Source organism: Muntiacus reevesi, chromosome 5, assembly GCF_963930625.1.
Source record: "Muntiacus reevesi chromosome 5, mMunRee1.1, whole genome shotgun sequence".
Lineage (NCBI taxonomy): Eukaryota > Metazoa > Chordata > Mammalia > Artiodactyla > Cervidae > Muntiacus > Muntiacus reevesi.
The window spans coordinates 67589080-67608350 of record NC_089253.1 but is presented as its reverse complement, the minus strand read 5'-3'; the positions used below and the strand labels follow the sequence as shown (position 1 = coordinate 67608350).

Here is a 19271-nt window from a genome sequence, read left to right as displayed (position 1 = left end):
GCCATTCTCTCAAGCCTTATCCTAAAGACGCAGTTAAATGATGTCACATTTTGCTGAGTTAATCCAAAGAAGTTATGGAAAAGATCTATACCCCAAACTAATAAAAAAGAGGAATCAAATGCCTGAAATGATAATCATCAAACCCATTTTTGTTAGGATGTAATACCTTGCTAGTTTGTTGTACAATAGGATAGAAGTTCACTGAAATGCCAAGATATCCACCCCTTTTGCTCTAATATCTTATCTCTTGGAACTGATTGGGTGGTCACAGGAAGGATACCAGTTTGGGAAACCCATGAAGGACAGATAGCTCGTGTTGTAAGATATTAATTCTAGGTGGGCTAACTGTGCCGAACATCATTAATCTTATTAAGAATGAAAATAAGCAAGTATTGACTGCCTTCTTTCTATTGAAAGAAGGTGAGCCCCAGAGCAGACAGTGAACTATAAGGGGATTTTCTCATCCAGAAAACAAGATGTATATGTTCATCTTATGAAAGCCATTAAAGTTTGTTCCTTAATGAAACTTTTCATTCTCCTTTAAGGAACCTTTAATGTTATTGGACTTATTTTGCGGTAAATAAGCCTGCATCCTTTGCACGTTTGCCAGTGTTGGCTGTGTGGTTAGTGCAGAGGAAACCGAGAATGGGGCAGCCACGAAGAAGCTGTCTTTCTCTCCTTTCATCCACGTCAGGAAGGAGAAAGCTGGAGGAGGATGAGACTGGTCAAACAACTCAGTTCTCAAAGCCAGTTAAAACAGGAAACATCTTAAATTCTAGAGCTTCAAGGTAGTTAAAGATGACAGGAAGGCAGGGTGCTCTGTTCTTCTCTGGTTGGTCCACTGCCAGCGGCCAGCAGTGCTGAGCCCAGGGTAGATGCCTTCTTCCTCTAGAGCCTGTCCGAGTTCCATGAAGAACTCAGAGCATGGCATACAAATGTTATTGTTTCTTAGGTCCTACACCCTTCCTTGTACAGGTGGGTAGGACGATGGTGGAGTGAAGTCTAGTAGTCCAGGGGTCTGTGAAATCCAGTGGCTGCTCATTCCTCATTGCCTTCTTGGTTAGTTAAAATATCCAGCTTTGGACTAAAAAGCAGCTAAAAAACCTTATACAAAGAGCTTGTAAACAAACACCCACTTGAACCATCTGGTCTTGTAACACATACAAGTGATTAAGCTTCAGAGCTATGATTGTTAAATTTTTTAAAACACAACAATTCCAAACACTCCCAAATAGACTCTTTATGCAGGCTTGCAAGGAGGAAAATGTGTGATGCTTTATATAGTAAATAATATGGAAAGATTAAAACAATTTTTTTTGTTTCTCTATTCTTCTCTCCCTCCCTCCCTTCTTTTTTTTTTTTCTTTACCTTGAGTGTTATAGAAAGAGAAAACCTTGAAATACATAAATATGGACTAAAAATATATTTAGAGTTCCACTAAGCCTACACGGTTGACAACTTAAAATGGTTCCTTATCCTTTACCTTAATTATTATTTTTGCCCCCGATAGGGACAGAAACATACGTGCTTGAGTACATGTATGTGTACTCTTAGTTCCTTCTAGAATATATTAAGCAATCCAGACTATTTGCAAATAATGAATTCATACTTTTTGTTCACCATGAGTGAAGAAAGTCAGGTCAGGGGGAAATTAAATATGTTAAGAGCCCTCATTTTAATTGTATAATATCAATACTGCCTTTATAGTTAATTTCCTTGAAAAAGACATAGGGTATATGGGTTGAATTCCTCATACCTTTCTGATGTGGAAATGATTATAAATTGGAACATTTTATTTAGATGACATCACTAAAGGGAGAAAGAATGAGCTACACACAGTACCATAAGCGTATGGAAATAACATGGGGTTCTGGCTAATGACTATTGACATGAACAACACATAGAACTCAAAACTTTTAAGTGAAGTAAAAACTCTATATGAGCAGTCAGTACTGTATATTAGGACTCCTATTTCAGTCTCCTCAGTCTTGATCCATCCTCATCCCTGGATTTATCACATCAGCTGGGGGAGGAAAGAGTGGTTGAAAGAAAAGGAGAAAGAGTGCTCAGTTATAGTTATGGTGACTGGTGAATCTAACAACTCTCAAGTAGTAAACTGTTCAAACAAAAAACTTTATTGTTTTCTCACATTTGAAGTTCACAGCGGGTGTTCTCAATTGGGGTAAGTCTCTTTCCAGAAGGGATTTGAAGGTTGACTTCTTGTCCTATCGCTCTCTCTCTTCGATGAGTGACATCCAGGGTTGCCCATATCATCTACAGAAGCCCGTGATAAGGGAAAAACTATGGAATGTACTTGTGGGGGTGGCTTACAGCCCAAGTGTGGATAGGCTTCTTTCACTTTTAGTTTCTTTCCATGGAGGGAAACTCAATCACCTGACCACACCTACCTGCAAGAGTGACTGGGAAAGATGATCAAGCTTGGTGCCAAGGAATGGAGGTGGTGAACTTCTGGCTAGCCTCCCCTAAAAGAGAGAAAGAGAAGAAAAAGGATGAGTGTCGATGCAAAACACTCTATGAAGTGAAGTGAAGTGATGTCGCTCAGTCGTGTCCAACTCTTTGCAACTCTATGGACTGGTGCCTACCAGGCTCCTCCGTCCATGGATTCTCCAGGCAAGAATACCGGAGTGGGTTGCCATTTCCTTCTCCAGAGGATCTTCCCAACCCAGGGATCAAACCCGGGTCTCCCGCATTGTAGGCAGACGCTTTACCATCTGAGCCACAAGGGACCTCCTAAAACACTTTATAGTACCTTTTATTTGCAAAGAAGCAAACAGTGACTTAAAGCCTTTTCCAGTGATGTACTGGTAAACTGTGAGGGAAGAGGATGAAAAAACACCTGATTTTTAAAAAATTTTATATTGGGGTATAATTGATTTACAATATTGTGTTAGTTTCAAGTGTATAGCAAAGTGACTCAGTTGTACATAAACCCATTTTTTTTTTTCAGATTCTTTTCTCCTGTATAGGTTATTACAGAGTATTGAGTAGATTTCCCTGTGCTATACAGTAGGTCTTGTTGATTATCTATTTCATAGACTGTTGTTTAGCCACTAAATTGCGTCTGACTCTGCAACCACATGAACTGTAGCCCACCAGGCTCCTCTGTCCGTGGGGTTTCCCAGGTGAGAATACTGGAGTGGGTTGCCATTTCCTTCTCCAGAGGGTCTTCCCAACCCAGGGATTGAATCTGCATCTTCTGTGTTGACAAGCAGATTCTTTACCACTGAGCCACCTGGGAAGCCCATTTTATGTGCAGTAGTGTGTATATGTTAATCCCAGACTCCTAATTTATCCCTCCCCTCACTTTTTCCCTTTGGTAACCATAGTCTAAAAACACCTGAGTTGTGACATTTGGTGATTTCCTTGATGTAAATACTCCTGCTGTGTGTGATTTCAAGCTACCAACGTGAAGTCGCTCTGTGGATTTGAGAAGAGAGGCGCAGACTCTGCTCTAGCAAGCTGGAGCAAGACAGTCTAGCAAGGCATTTTACTAATGAATTCTGAGAAAACACATCAGAGGCAGCCTGTTTGTGGGAAGGAAGTGAGTGTGCATTTTCCCTTTTGCATTTGACACAAGAAAAAGTTTACCTCCGAATGGATTTATCATCAAAAAATATCTATATAATGTGTTCCTATCAAGAACAGATGGGGGATGTACAATTTTTAAGTCAGAGAAAAATAGCACCAAGGGTACAAGAAGTCCAGGCTGTGTCTGTACTCAATCCTGGGTCACTCTCAGGTAAAACCAAAAGCTTCTAGAACAGCTTTCCAAGGAATGGACCAGGAAGTCAGATTCCACTTCTGGAATATCAGATGACTGTTCCCGTAATTGTTTTCCAGAAAGAGGGAAAGATTTGGATATGGAATAGATAATGGTGATGACACAGAAGGGATGCCAACGATGGCTCTTTTGGTTTCTATCACAAGTTGGATAGGGATGTCTTTTCCTGTGAGAGAAGGAAGGAACTGGTATGACCTGGTTTGTATTTTAAGAAAACAACTTTGAAAATGAAATAGATGCTCAGGTCTCAATTGGTTAGTTAATTAGGATTGTTATTAACAGACCAATGGCTGTATGTCCATCTGAAATTTCCATTTTTGCTTGTCTGCTTTTGCTGTCCAAAGAATCAGGCCATATAATGATGAGTGAGGTTGTGTCTTGCCATTCGACCTGATCCATGCAGATGTGCCCTTGAATCAAAGGCCAACGGTCCAGGTAGAGGATCAAGATATGTCATGTACTAGGCTTCAGCTCAGTGGTTTTTGCTAAGTGTGTATCTGTTTTCAAGTGTTAAATTCTTTCAGGTGTTAAAGATACAGCACCTCTTGAACTAATGTAATCTGAATGTTCAGTGTTTCCTGTTTGATGCTTATTGCTTTGTTTAATTGGGAAGGCCTGTAAAAGACATTGGGCTTCCCTGATGGCCCAGTGGTAAAGAATCCGCCTGTCAATGCAGGGGACATGGGTTCAATCCCTGGCTAAGGAAGATCCCCTGGAGAAGGAAATGGCAACCCACTCCGGGATCCTTGCCTAGAAAAATCCCATGGACAGAGGAGCATGGTGGGCTACCATCCATGGGGTCACAAAGAGTTGGATACTACTTAACGACTCAGCAAGAATAAGATTAACATAAAGACATCACTAAGAGCCCAGTGTTTGTACTTTTTGCTTGAAATACAAGCGCAGGCAGATCCAAACCTAAAAACAGATTAAATCTATGATTTATTGATTCTAGTTGATTACTGGTTTATTTTAGGTCAGTTGCTGTTTTTGGAAAGACTAACATTGATAATGACAGACTTAGGTATTGAGGTTTTTCAAGAGTTAATCCATTTGATTAGTAAATAATAAAACCCTTCTAGGGAACAGCTCTCCTCCTCCCATATTTTTTTAATGATGGTGAGAAGTGAGTTCCTCTGAAACTAACTTTCCCCATGCCAATCTACCCTATTGAATTTTTCTTTTAACTGTGGTCTGCCAGAAAACAGAACTAGGGCTTGGCACACCAGTTTTGATCAGACCAACCATCAGAATCATAATGTCCTAAGTACAAAGCTCACTAATTGAATTTCATTAGCTGGACTGAAATATAGCAGCCAAGACAGAGAACACTGTTGGCTGTTTTTTATGAGGTCCGGAGTCTAAAGTCATTTTTAAAATGTGAGTGATGCAATTTCTTGTATCTTTCATTTAAAATGCTGCTTGGTAAACAGTGTTTCAGATTAGTGTATTTGTAATTTAAATGAAGACAATACATCAAGCTGAATCTGAAAAGAAAGGAGAAGTTTAGGAAATGATTCATGCCCCCTTTTGTGTGATCTACTGTAGAAAATAATAAATAAATAGGTAAGGAGAGGGAGAAAAAAGGTCTGTGAATTTTGGAGACAAAATTGAACTGTTTCTAAAAAGAGTGAGTCCCAATAGCTAAATCTTTGTTTTCTTCAAGCAGACTAATACATTCTGCCTAATTCATTTTTTATTTTCTCTCGGGGTCTGCTTGCAGATTTGCCTCAACAAAGGAAGCATCATGTTACATCTTTTAAATAATTGATGACTCTCAGTCCGAGCCAGCTTGAAGGAAATTCTGAAAATAGGTACTGATTGAGCAAATGCCTGCCTTCTCCCCCCACCTCCCTCTTCAGCACACCCCACTCATCTTTTCCATAGCCTTTTGCTTCTTCACCTCCATCCTGATGGCAGAGGAGGGTGATATCATCTGGGCTCAGGGTTTACCTACCACTTGGTCTCGCTTGTTTATTTTATATCATGCTATCTATTTTATTAAAGACAGGGGGAGCTGTTAATTACAAGCCAAGTGATGTAATGAACGTCTCTTAATTAATCATCAGAAATGTTACGGCATAATCACCACCAGAGACAGTTTGTTGGGAAGGTAAGAAATTGGACTTGGAGCTTTCTAAATTCAGAATGTGCTGTCTCCAAGAGTCAGATTACCCCCGAAGCTGGGTCAGCTGTGGCCTTGCCCAATTCCAGCTCTTGTGAGCTGATCTGTGTTTTCCCCCCAGAGAGAAAAGGGCATCTCCATCTTACTTCACTCCTGGGATCATTAGTGATTGTCTGTGATTCGGAAAGGACTTCCCAGGTGGTAAAGAATCCACCTGCAATGCAGGAGACACAAGAGATGCGGGTTTGATTCCTGGGTCAGGAAGATTTCCTGGAAGAGGAAATGGCAACCCACTCCGATGTTCTTGCCTGGGAAATTCTGTGGACAGAGAAACCCAGTGGGCTACAGTCCATGGGGTCTGAAATAGTCAGACCTGACTGAGCAACGGCATGCATGCATGACTCGGAAGCGCCTTTATAGCTTTCAGGCAGCTGTGGTTGGTAGACCCTTACACTGGTCCACAGTGAACCTGGCTTCCCGCCCTGACTTTGAAGTTACTTTCCCTTCCAGGGCCTCATTTTCCTCACTGGTGACATGAGGGCTTTGGAGTAGACCATCTCCAGGATCTCTGCCAGCAGTGGCATTCTTGCATTCTTCAGGGAAAGGGGTGATAAACCAACGGGAAGTTGCCCTCTATTTGAATTTGACTGCGCTGAGTACTCCAAGTTGGAGTGAATGAACTGTGTGCTCACTCACGTTTAACCTTCCTCTTTCCTTCCAGTATTTTTCTTTCCTCTTAGTTTTTCAGCTTTACTCTCTCCTGCTGCTTGTCCTTGTTCTTTTCCCTTTCTGACTTTTCATGTTTCCAGGGTTAAAGTGGAAGAAAAATGGGTGGAAATGTGCTAGAATCGAGGATCTTGGCCACTTATTTTTAAAATACCATGTCCTTCTTATAGAGAAGCTTTTCTGAATGAGAAACTTCAGAAATGACATCAGAAGATCACCAGTATTATTGGATTTAGGAAGACTAACTATACAGTGGCAACTACTGGGAGATCTAAATTAGGACTCTAAAGTTGGGAGTTGAGCTTTACTGAAGGAAAGCCTTACATTGTATCCATCAGTGAAAAAGCTATATCTACATTGATGGGCTATTATCCATTCTCAAAACCATACCAGTCTCTGACCTACTCTTCCTTTCAAGGGTCATTTTAAAATACCATGTTGACTATATTGTTCCCTGTTTCTCTTTTAATTTTAGCAAACCTGATGGGAGGGATTGGGGGGCTGAAGTCATCTTTGTCCCCAAAGATGTACATCCTATGCCTTCCAGGATAATCTTTTCTCTTTTTTTAAGTGTTTATTTATTTATTTGACTGTACTGGGTCTTAGCTGTGGCATTTGGTGTCTAGTTCCCTGACCAAGAATCAAACCCAGGTTCCCTACATTGGGAGCGTGGAGTCTTCCCACTGGACCACCAGGGAAGTCCTATGGATAATCTTTTCTGATTGCCTTTTTTGAAATCTTGAAACAAATCTTCAAATAATCACACTTATTTATAACCATGTGAACAACATATGGCAGGGAGTCTAGAAAGCTTTGGAATTTTTTTCTGCTTATTGTCTACTACTGACAGTGTACTAAAGTCATATTCAGTTGAGTTAAAGGAACTATTGTTGTTTTCCCTTTTAAAACACTTCTGCCATTCATTTACATCTTGAGAGTGTATGATGCACAGGCTTTGGTATCTGTAAGTATGTTACAGGTGGTGGTGTTCAGTCTCTCAGTTGTGGCCAACTCTGTGACCCCATGGACTGCAGCATGCCAGACTTCCCTGTCCTTCACTGTATCCCAAAGTTTGCTCAAATTCGTGTCCGTTGAGTTGGTGGTATCATCCAACCATCTCATCCTCTGTTGTCCCCTTCTCCTCCTGCCCTCAATCTTTCCCAGCATCAGGGTTTTTCCAGTTAGTCAAGTCTTCCCATCAGGTGGGAAGCATCAGCTACTGGAGCATGAGCTTCAGCATCAGTCCTTCCAATGAATATTCAAGGTTGATTTCCTTCAGGATTGACTGGTTTGATCTCCTTGCTGTTCAAGGGACTCTGAGGAGTCTTCTCCAGCACCACAATTCAAAGGAATCAATTCTTCGGCGCTCAGCCTTCTTTACGGTCCAGTCCTCACATCCGTACGTGACTACTGGAAAACCCATAGTTTGACTATACAGACCTTTGTCAGCAAACTGGTATCTGCTTTTTTATATGCTATCTAGGTTTGTCATAGCTTTTTTACAGGTGAGTCCTAGTAAGACCTATTCCTTAGGCTTTGGAACTGAAAATGTGCTTTTCTCCAAGGATAGCCATCATTGGGTTCCACTCTAGTGCCACCGTGATTTATGAACATTATGTGCTTAATTTCTCTTTGTATTGGAATGTCTATTAGAAGGCAGAAAGGTAATTCTCCATCTTCCTAAGGAGGTTACTACTCAGAGGCTGCTGGTGGTGGGGATTGAGGTGGTGCAAGTTCTCTTGCCTTGGGGTCAGTGACTGCGAGTGATGGGAAACTGGTAACTTGATTCGCTGACTTTGCTTTAAAAATAAACTCTGGGTTAGGGGGGAGAAGTTCAGATGCTTTCTCCTCCAGCCCCACTTTGTGCAGTCATGGTGGTGTGGTACCATCATGTTGTAATCTTTGTGAAAGAATGTCCAGCGAAGTTGTGCAAAGCAGAAGTCTATGTGCATGTAGCTGGTAGTTTTTCATCCTGGAATGAATTTATTTTTTGTGACTTTATATGTCCCATCTCAGTAATGAATTGAGGATAGGCAATCCCCAGTTTATAACATAGCAGTGTCCCACTGTCCATTTTAAAACTGGTTGGTTGTAATTCAGACTGTCTGCAGATGAGGAAAAAGATGAGGTACATGGTAGAGAGTTTCTAGATTACCCTCAAAAATCTCAATCAAGCTGCAACACAACTTCTTCAGGTCTACAACAATGTTGTCTTCTGTTCTTCAGGACATTATTTGCAATACTGAAGAGGAAATCTTCTACCCGGGTTGGTTGTCACCATTTAGAATGAAAGTGATCTGGGGATATGTACACTGCGTTTTGTAGTAAGAGGAGACCATTGAGGTGATACGAATAAATTCTACATACCCTTCCAATGCCCATCCATCTTCCCTCATTACCAATCCCTGAATGGGACAGAGTCCGAGGGGGGCATGAGAGATTTATGGCAAAAGTATGCAAAAACTGGGGGAGGGGGAAAAGGGATCAAAGAGCTAGGTTCTAATTCCTCCTTCACCCCTACCTTTTAAGAACTCCCAAATAACAAGACCTCAATTGGCCATGGACAATTAGCTCATGTTCCATTGGGTTCAGAAGACTCCAAATTCTTCTATCAGGAATTCTAGAAGCACTAGACATCCATCTTTCCTCTGCTTGCAACAACTCCTAGGGTCTTATGCATGTCTGAAAGGGAGTTTAGTGACTAAGGCAGTAACTCTTCCTCCCAAAGACTCTGAGACCAGCGTCCCACTGCCCACTGACCTGGGCTGCCCCTGCAAGTGGGGGTGGTCACAGTAAGAAGATCCTGAATTGAATGCCTCTGCTCACAGATAAATGCTGCATGTGAGGTCAAAAGGAGACGCTGTTCCCAAGACTGTAACTACAGTGTAAATGTTAGTTTGAATTTTCGTTGATTTCAGACATAGGCTTTGACCAGTTATGTATTTTAAATGTTAACTTGAAATCACAACCACATTGGTCATGACCATTGGCATGATTACCTGGACAGTAACATATTATCTGATGAACTCAGCCCCGGGAGGATTTTTGTCCCTTCAAATCCTTCTTTCTGGAATCCTAGGCTTTCTTTATTATAATAATAATAAACAACCTAAATTAGATTCCCAAGGGCATCTTACCCTGTAGTGTCACTTGAATGGACTCTCTCTTAATGCTTCATTGTATTTGTACAAATTGCAGATTTTTAACAGGCTTCCTATGTTCACAGTCCTAGAATATAAATAGGGTTAGATTCTCACATGCAACTGATTTAGCCTTCTTTTTCATTAGTAGGTATATCAAATATACCCTCCTATTTTTATTTGCAGAGCATCTTTTTTTTTTTCTTTATCTGGAAGGAGGGTTCTTTTTTTGTTGAAATGTAGCCAATTCCTAATGTCATGTTACTTTTAAGCATACAGAAAAGCGATTCAGTTATATATACATACAAAACTGAATTTTTTCAGATTCTTTTCCATTATTAGATGTTGAGTACAGTTCCCTGTTCTATACACTAGGACCTTGTTGTTTTCCTAATTTGTGTAGAGTAGTGTTTCTCTGTTAATCCCAAACTCCTAAATTTACAACACCCCCTCCCCTCCCCAACTCTCCCCTTTGGTAACCCCATGGCATTTGTTTTCTATGTCTGTGTGTCTATTTCTGTTTTGGAAATAAGTTCATTTGTATCATATTTTTTAGATTCCACACATAGGTGATATCATATGATATTTGTCTTTCTCTGTTAGTTAGCATCTCCCTTTCTTGATTCTACACCCTGTCAAATTCCATTCTGTACCAGAAGCCTCCTTGGTCTCCCGGTTCATTAATCATCAGCCCTCCCTCCCGCAAAAACTTTTAAAATGATCCCTTTGTTTCTCGAGTGCCCTAATAGTTCCTCTTCAGCGTGAAAGCAAATGATCAAAGTTTGGTTCCAATTGCTTCTTGTAGTCTTGGGGTGTTAAGGCAAAGTTGAAATTGAAACCTCAATCTTGTTTAATTGTCAAGCATTTTACTTTTAACTTCATTCTTTAAAGAAAAGGCAAAAAGCTGTGGGTTTGAAGGGTGTCTTGAGTGAATACGATTTAGAGCCCCTCTGAGAATCTTCTAATCACAGCACAGACATCTCTTTGAAGTGTTCACTCCCCGAAGTCTACAGTTACCACATTCATGCCTCAAGGGGTGTGATGGGAATGGCCTGGTGCCATAGAATTAATGAGTTTTCCCACATCTTTTACTGAACAAACTGTATGAGAACCTGCACTAAACAAATTGTTAGGACCCTTCAGTTATCTGTTGGTTACAACTTTTTTTCCTTCCCCCTTCTCCCTCCCCTGGGTCCCAAGTCCAGCACAGAGTCCCCCTGGATATCCCAGTGATCCATGTATTGCTCAGAACAGTTTTCTTTATACGAGGATATAGATATGAGGTCTGTTGAGTCAGATCGTATGGAATTGCCATTTTTGTAGGTCAAGATAGGTAAAACATTGGCAGTTTTACAAGATTAGTTTCAATCTTTAGATTAGTTTCAATCTAATCACTTCCTCTGATAAACACTCTATGAAAAAACAGGATTTTGAAAAAGAGCATGTTTGGTAAATGCACAGCGGGCTTATTTAAAACCGAGGCTTCGGGATTCCTGGTGGGACTGTGGTTGGGTCTCCATGCTTCCAAAGCACGGAGTGTGGGTTTGACCCCTGGTCGGGATTCTAAGATTCCACATGCTACAAGGTGCCACCAAATTTAAAACAAACAGAAACACAAAAAGTACCGGAAGCTTTGAGTTTTTCCATCCGGAAACTTGTCCTTCTCAACCTGCTTCCTTTTGTCTCATTTTGAGAATGGGAGAAATAAGAACCACCCCCCACCCACACCATTTGGAGAAACTTGTTTATTTTGAGACCAATGTGAAATAAGTAGAAAGTCCCTTGAGCCCTGTAATAGAAGAATTTTTTTTTTCTGAAAGTTATAAATGGGTGTTATAATGGAAAATGCTTTCAAACCTTAACCAGAGCATGCACTATAAATAAGAGGGAAGCGGAAGATTAATAAATCTGATAAAGCTGAGAAGGAAGAAAACTTAAAACAAGCCATGAGGACTGTCCCTTAGCGCTAGTGTTAATTCAGCCCTGAGTATATATAGGAAAATCAAAGACTTGCAGAAGGCGGCTAAGTCATAGCTATTAATGTGTGCTTAACTCTCTTGCCTGGAAGATTTTATTAAATGCACCAGCCAAGGAAATTGACCTCACTTTTTTTTTTTTTTTTTTTCTTTTTTGGGTTGGATCCACGTAAATGAATAGAGCTGACAATTTACTGGTTCATCAATGAAACAATATTACAGTATGAAGATGTAAGGAAAAAATTCTACGCTAACATTGTTGCAGTTTCAAAGGTAAGCTGTTCCCTAAAAAATTAGGAGACGTGAACGATCCTTTAAAGTCACAGAAGGTAATGCCACATGAGACGTGAATGATCCTTTAAAGTCACAGAAGGTAATGCCACATGTTACACGCTAAAGAGTTAAGTGGTCTCTTCACATCTTCGTCCCTGTGGTCCTGGCAAGGATGTCATTAGTATGTGAAGAGTCACCCATGTTTCCCTCATTCTGTCTTTTAAAATGCAAGAACATTGTTTTCAAGCTTTTCACAGGTTTTATTTTATGGGATATTCAGACAAATGGGACTTTAAGGAGCGCGTGTTGCAATGATATGGTTTTTTTTGAAAAGTTTTGTTGTATTTCTGCTGGTTCCCTGTGTTGGCCATTAGGCTGCAGCTATCATGATCAGATTATTTCTTACTTTTTCTGTTTGGGCAGTGCACGAGAAATTCAAGTAGTATTGTTCTCTTGGTCTTGTCCTGTACTTAAGATAGGAAGCCTTCTCGATTCTGCCTTATGTGAACTCAGTAAAAGTACTTGCATCTGTCAGGTGCCAGTTGGATGCCTAGTTCTTTCCAAATATATCTAGATGTTAAGTCTTCTTCACTCTGTTTTTGAAGGAAAAGCATGTAATGCCTACTTTTCTAGACTTTCATCAGTTACTCAGTTGGTCCAGGATCCATGAACTCTGTGGTAATGAATTATGAGGATCACAGTGTGGAGGGGTTCTTAAATTGGAAAGGGTCTGTGTTTCCATCAGACACTCGAACAGGTTCACAACTCAGGAGAGGAGGCACTGCTCTGTGTGGTTCTCAACGGGGGGCTCAGTGAGGCATCTGGTACCCATGCCCCCAGCCCCCACTCCACTCCCCACCCCCCGGCCAGAGCAAGGATGCTGGAAACTATGCTCTCCATCCTGCCTGGTATGGAACCCCCTAGAGTCACTGGATTATCTGGACAGCATTCAACAAATTCCTGCTTCCATGTGGAAAATGGCCTTCAGAGCTGAATTACCTTTTTCATCGCACACAGGATGCTTCATTTGCAGCATGATTTAGGCAATGGGAGAATACACTTCCATGTGTGAAGTGGGTTGAAATGAATCTGATATTCTCTGTGATCCTTCAGCTCCAACAATCATGAATTGGAGTTCTGGCCCCAGATCATTCAGTTACATGATTCTGGTTGTTATCTGTTGTTTTGGGTAAAGCAATTTAGTTTTAATTATTGGTGATACTTCAATCTGTGTTTCTTCAAAACTGTAGGTATGCCCTGTTTTAGGAAAACTGGATATGGCCTCAAATGCATGCTGACAGTGTCTTTGCATGAAGGGGCGAGTATCTGCACTCTCAAGATAGCTTGGCTTTATAAAATAATTTATCGTGAGATTCCTTTAAATAACTAACTGTCTTAGAGCATTTAAAATATGATTTGATTTGAAAAAAATCAATGTCCACTCACTCAACTTTTCAAGAATGCACCTGCTTTGTAATGCGAGGCAGGAGAAGGGGAAAAATCAAGCAACAGGGAATGAGGGTCTTAAGTGAGCTGAGGAGGAATTAATTTTAATTTAGAGAAGAATTTGCTTTTCTAGAGTTTCCCAGGGAAAACACCTTCACCTTTATCACCTCCAAAGTACATAAGGGGAAAAAAAAAGCAGGTCAATTTGAGTTTGGAAAAGATAAATCTATTTCTTCGCTGGGTCGCGTTCTGCATTATGCATGTGCGTAAAAGTGAGGTTTGCTTTGATCCTGACTATTAAAAGTTTATTTTTAAACTCAGACTGGGCAGGAATCCAGCGATGCTCTTACCCCCTGCAGTACATCCTGGTTTCAGGTCCTCAGCCTGGCGGAATGCAACTAAGCAGCAGGAAATAGTTGAAAAGTGTGGAGACTTGATGGGTGCTGAGGGTATTTTTTTTCCCCCTTCTTCCCCTCCATTTTTGAAATTCAAATTGAATGCAATTTTCAGCTCATTTGAGCCAGAATATACTGTGGCTGAGCTTCAGTGGCTCTTAAATTCAAACTCACAGGAGAAAACAGATATCATCTGTCACAGAGGGTGGGAGAGAGGACACTCCTGCATTTTATTCATGGAAGACGCAGCTCTGGTAACTAATTCAAACCCTTCTGACTAATCGACTCATCATTCACCAGCAAACTTATCAACTAATCAATGAAACCTTGAAGACACCCATCTTATGAGGTCTGGGAGCAGTTTCCCCCTCCCTGTGAAGAAGATAATTGTCCAAGTCTATTTTTGTATCGTTGGTATTTTAATACCTTTTTTTTTTTCCAAACTGAGACAGACCATCACGGCAATCTTTTTTGCTGCCTTCCTGACTATTTTTATTGTTTCCATCTTTAATGCCTTTGTCAATGGTCTTTATTTATGACAGAATTAGCAGAAAGCTTACTGCTGGCAAAGTGGGGTCCAAATTTTGAGTTGCTTTTTTTTTTTTTTAACTAAACAGACTGTCTTGGGGCAAATATAAGTGCCAATGAAAGAGAAAGATTTACTTATTTACAGGGTAACTGTTTCAGGATGGCTTGAGAATGCCTTTCCTGAAGTTTCCCTGGGTATCTGCCTAAGGAATCCATGTAGACTTGGATGCAGGATAATCTGAGATCTCTCCTTCAGAAAATGATGTGATATGGCAATTCTCATTCTCAAAAGTAGTTTTTTTGCTTTACCGCTGGTGCTCATCTTGGACTATTTTAGTGTTAGCCAAAATTTCCATGCGAACATGAAGGCCACTAGCTTTCTCTTGCTTTTGTTGTTATTGTTATTGTTGAAGTTCATGAGAGACAAGTTAATTATGATGTTATTTCAAAATAAGTAGGAATAAAACAATTTGATCTTTCAATACAATCATTTCTAATGGAGTTAGTTCGTAGTCATCACACCTGGTGTTTAAAAATGCTCTTGCAGTAAGTGTATGATCATGCCACATATGTTTATGCACATATCTGTGTGCAGGCACATGTGTGTGTGTGTATTTACGGGTCTCCAAGGTTTCCAAGAATGTGACAGCAGGAATTTCCAGTCATTTTTACATTAATAAAGGCATCCACCTCTTTACCTTGTTAGTAGTAATGGACTTATGCTTTAGGTTTCTGTTGGAAGAAGTTTCACTGCCTTTATAAGAAAGAATATCCTGAGTTGTAACCTGTTTTCTCACTATTATATCCAAATATAACTACCAGGACTGTACTGTTATTTCTTTCTATAAGAAACCAAAACCCTACCTTGACAGATAGCTGACTTTTAAATTCATCAGTAGGATTTATTTCTTCTGGAATATCTGGTCTCTTCAATCTACAAGTAATAGCTGAGTGCTTACTATGTACCAGGCATTTGTTGGGCTAAGATTTTCAAATATAAAATAGTGGTTCTCTAACCTAAGTGAGATAGATATTGGAGGTGAAATTTCAGCATCCTTTGGCTGGGAGAAGGAGAGGCTTGTAAAGGTACCTAGGTTCTCAAGTGATTCTCAAAGATGCAGACCCCTCCTTTTCTGTAGTTGATAATCACTGGTGTAAAACAAATATGATCTAATTTGGAGGTGGGAGAAAGGGTGATATGCAAAATAGTAAAAAAGGTAATAAAATGTGCATGCTGGATGCTAAATATAGTTAATATCCCTTAGACATGCTTAATGGCATTGGGCAAAGGAGGACCAGTGGGATGCTGTCATCCTGTACTCTAGGATGGGGAGCCCAGGGGCCAGTGGAGGAGGCAAGGAGAACCAGTTCAGGAAGACAAAGCTGGAGTCAATGGGAGGATGCTTGGGGTGTGGGAGCAGGGTGTTTCATGGTGTTCTGGAGCCTTCTCAACCCAAGAGAGCCAAGCATTAAATTTCTAGGAATTCTGTAAGCCAGCTTTCATGAAATATTATAAAGAATTAAATTATATAAGCTTAAAGTAAGTCAATGATCTTAAAAACAAAAGTAATAAATAGAATTTATTGCTTCCTAATAATTTTCCCCCATAGATTGCTATTTTCTGTGCTCTTGAGGTCTGCCTGTTGTATTTGAATGATGGAAATACTATATAATGGTGCCCATTTCTTCCTAACTACATACTCCATGATGCCATGTTGGTGGCTTGAAATCAGCCAGGATGGGAATATTTATATTGGTGAATGATAAAAATTGGGGCTTTTTTACTCATTTGAGAGCCAGTTCTTAAAATTCCCTGGGCAGACACTGGATTTGGGGATGGAGCTAAAGAACTGGGAAGTGTTGAATGGAAAAAAAAGTCAGAAGATTGAGTTACATAAGGAAAATAGTCTCATCTTCCTGGAGAGCAGGGCATTAAGGTAGGCAAAGGGTTTACAGTTGGTTTAGAAATCTTTGGGAGCTATTGAATATCTTTAATACTTTTTATTATTATTATGGGCTTCCCTGGTGGCTCAGATGGTAAAGAATCTGCCTGCAGTGTGGGAGACCCAGGTTCAATCCTTGAGTTGGGATGATCTCCTGGAGAAGGGAATGACTACCTGCTCCAGTATTATTGCCTGGAGAATTCCATGGACAGAGGAGCTTGGTGGATGTTCACTATGGAAAATTTGGAAAATAGAATAATAACTTGTATTTCTATAATGCTTTCTAGAGCACTTTTGAGTGCTTTAAATAGAATAAATCATGAAATCTTATTTATAGCCTCATAAAATAGTTGGTATTATCCCATTTTAAAGACAGGGAAATTGAAGTACAGAGACATTGAGAAGTTTGGTTGAGTAGAGGAGATTTGACTTGAGGGCAGACAGTCCTACTCTGGGGCTTCCCTAGTGGCTAAGTGATAAAGAACCCGCCGGCTAATGCAGGAGACACAGGTTTGATCCCTGGGTTGGGAAGATCCCCTAGAGAAGGAAATGGAAACCCACTCCAGTATTCTCGCCTGGGAAATGCCATGTACAGAGGAGCCTGGTGGGCTACAGTCCACGGGGTCTCAAAGGAATTGGACCCGACTGAGTGAATCAACAAGTCCTGCTTCGGAGTTTGCTGCTATTCTGACACTCGGTGAGAAAAATGACAACCAACTTAACTCCGCCACCTGGAGAATCTTTGAGACGCTGGACCAAGAGTCGGATCATTTAGGAAGGAGATGGAGACTCTTTCAGTTGCAGACAGGATTTGAGTTGTAGGGAATCAAAAACATGAGGATCCCATAGCAAATCAGCCTGGAAAATTAATGGTGCCCGACTCAGAGACAGACAACATTTGGATGTGGTCTCAAGGAAAGGTGCATCATCACAGGAATGAAGCAGAGAGAGAAGAGTATTAGGGAGAACTAAACTTTAGAAGAAAAACATGCAAACAAAAAAAGAGACAGTGAATGAGAGAATGAGCAAGCAGAAAGAGAGGGGAAGGACAGGAGGCATAAAATCTAGTGTCAGGAAGATAAGGAGAGTTTGGAGGGGAAGCAGCTGATTCACAATGCCAAGGGCTTCAGTGAGACTTTATAACGGTAATGGAATAATTTGTTGTCAAAATTGAATTGCTTTACGTGTGAAGGGGGCTGGGGGCTATTAATTTTGGGTTGCCCCAAAAGTTTGTTTGGGTTTGTCATAAGATGTGTGGTCAAGTGATGCCTTCAGATGCACAAAACTGCCAGATTTCTAAGAGTTCATGATAATGGGGAAAGGAATCGCTTTAACCAGCATTTACTGAGCATCTTCCATGAAGACTGCTAAGGACTGAGGATAAAGAGACATATGGCAAAGTTAAAAAGTGTTTTGTGAAGGGAAAAAAGACAGAAGTGCAATCATCTTTTGCCCTGCACAGCCAGCAGTCACTCTTCACAGTTTTTTAATAGCTTTTTCTACAAATTCTAATGTTTATTGAAATTCTGATCTAACTAGTTTCATTTTCAACTCAACCATGCGACATATAGGTCTGAAGTTTACTTAACGTATTTTCTCTTTAACGAGTATGTATTTATTAAAGGTACCCCCTTAGATGGACATATCATAACATATATAACCATTCTCTTAGTGATACACAGTCAACCCTTTTACCTTTTTTAGTTTTCAGTATTGCTATGTAATTTGCTTTTTATTCTTGTGCTCTTATTCCTATGGGATAGATATCTAGAATAGGATTGCTGAGGCAAAGTGTATCTGCATTTTCAGTTTTATAAGAAACTGTCAGTGGATCATTAAAAAGTTACATAAATTATACATGTTAAACTTATGTGTTATAAACCAATATAAACATTGTATAAGTTAACACATCTACCAACATTGTACGACTATCAATTTTCCAGTTAGCCATGGTTCTATCAGACTTTCAATGTTTTTGCCAATTTACTGTTGAGAAGTGGTGTTTTAGAGTCATTTCAATTAACATTTTAAAAATTGTGAATGAAGCTAAGCATCTGTTGTGATGTTTATTGGTCATATATATCTTTTTTAGTGAATTTGCGCTTTCATGTTCTCTTGGCAATTATTTATATTGAAATCATCATCATTTTCCTTATTTGTTATCACTCTTTTCACACTAAGAATATTAACCCCCTTTTCTCCTAGATGTGTTGCAGAAATCTCTGTCATATTTTGCCTTTTTATTTTGCTTCTGGCTGCCACATATCATTGAGCAGAGTTCCCTGTGCTATACAGTAGGACCTTGTTGGTTATCCATTTTAAACACAGCAGTGTGTTTGTGTCCATTCCCAACTTCCTAACTATCCCTTGCCCCGATCCTTCCCTTGAGCCTTGTGTTCATAGACTAGTTAGGAAGACAGCTGCAGAAAATGGGTATTTCCATGTTATCCGCTTGGTGTTCTGAGGGATAACTGACTGCCGTGGGTCCCCAGAGGTGGCTTCTTAGAACCCTGGCAGGGGAGAGGGAGGGGTGTGCCTGGCTTCCCAAGGGGTTGACATCTGAGCTGAACCCTTAAGGCTGAGGCCAGGGAGGTAGGGAGGGCTTCCAGCTGAGGGAAATGGCAAGTCAAAGAGACTTGAAAACTTTGAAAAGTGAGGAGACTTTACAGAACAGGGTAAGAGAAACCCCCGTGGTTTCTCAAGGTGGATCAAGGGAAAGCATCTTTAATATGAGGGGAGAATGATTTTTCTTAATTCTTTAAAATTTACACACACACACACAAATGATTATTACTTTTATGAGAAATAAGGAATTTTAAGCTGAAGGAAGCTCTAAGAATGGGATTAAACAAAGTAAATAATAAATCAATAAAGATAAGAAGCCCCTCCCCACAAAAGTATTAGGGATTGAAATCTG

General features: G+C 40.2%; 1 protein-coding gene across 5 annotated transcripts in view; it reads left to right on the top strand.

Annotated features, from left to right (window-relative positions):
- Positions 1-19271, top strand: part of ESRRG (estrogen related receptor gamma) — a 674199-nt gene that overhangs the window by 195280 nt on the left and 459648 nt on the right. For 4 of the 5 annotated variants that reach the window (XM_065938330.1, XM_065938333.1, XM_065938334.1 and 1 more), the window contains exon 2: positions 11951-12042. The gene's annotated coding sequence lies outside the window, so the exon portion shown is untranslated. Of the gene's footprint in view, positions 1-5565; positions 5617-11950; positions 12043-19271 lie in introns of those variants that run through there. The other variant, XM_065938332.1, reaches the window with a different exon arrangement.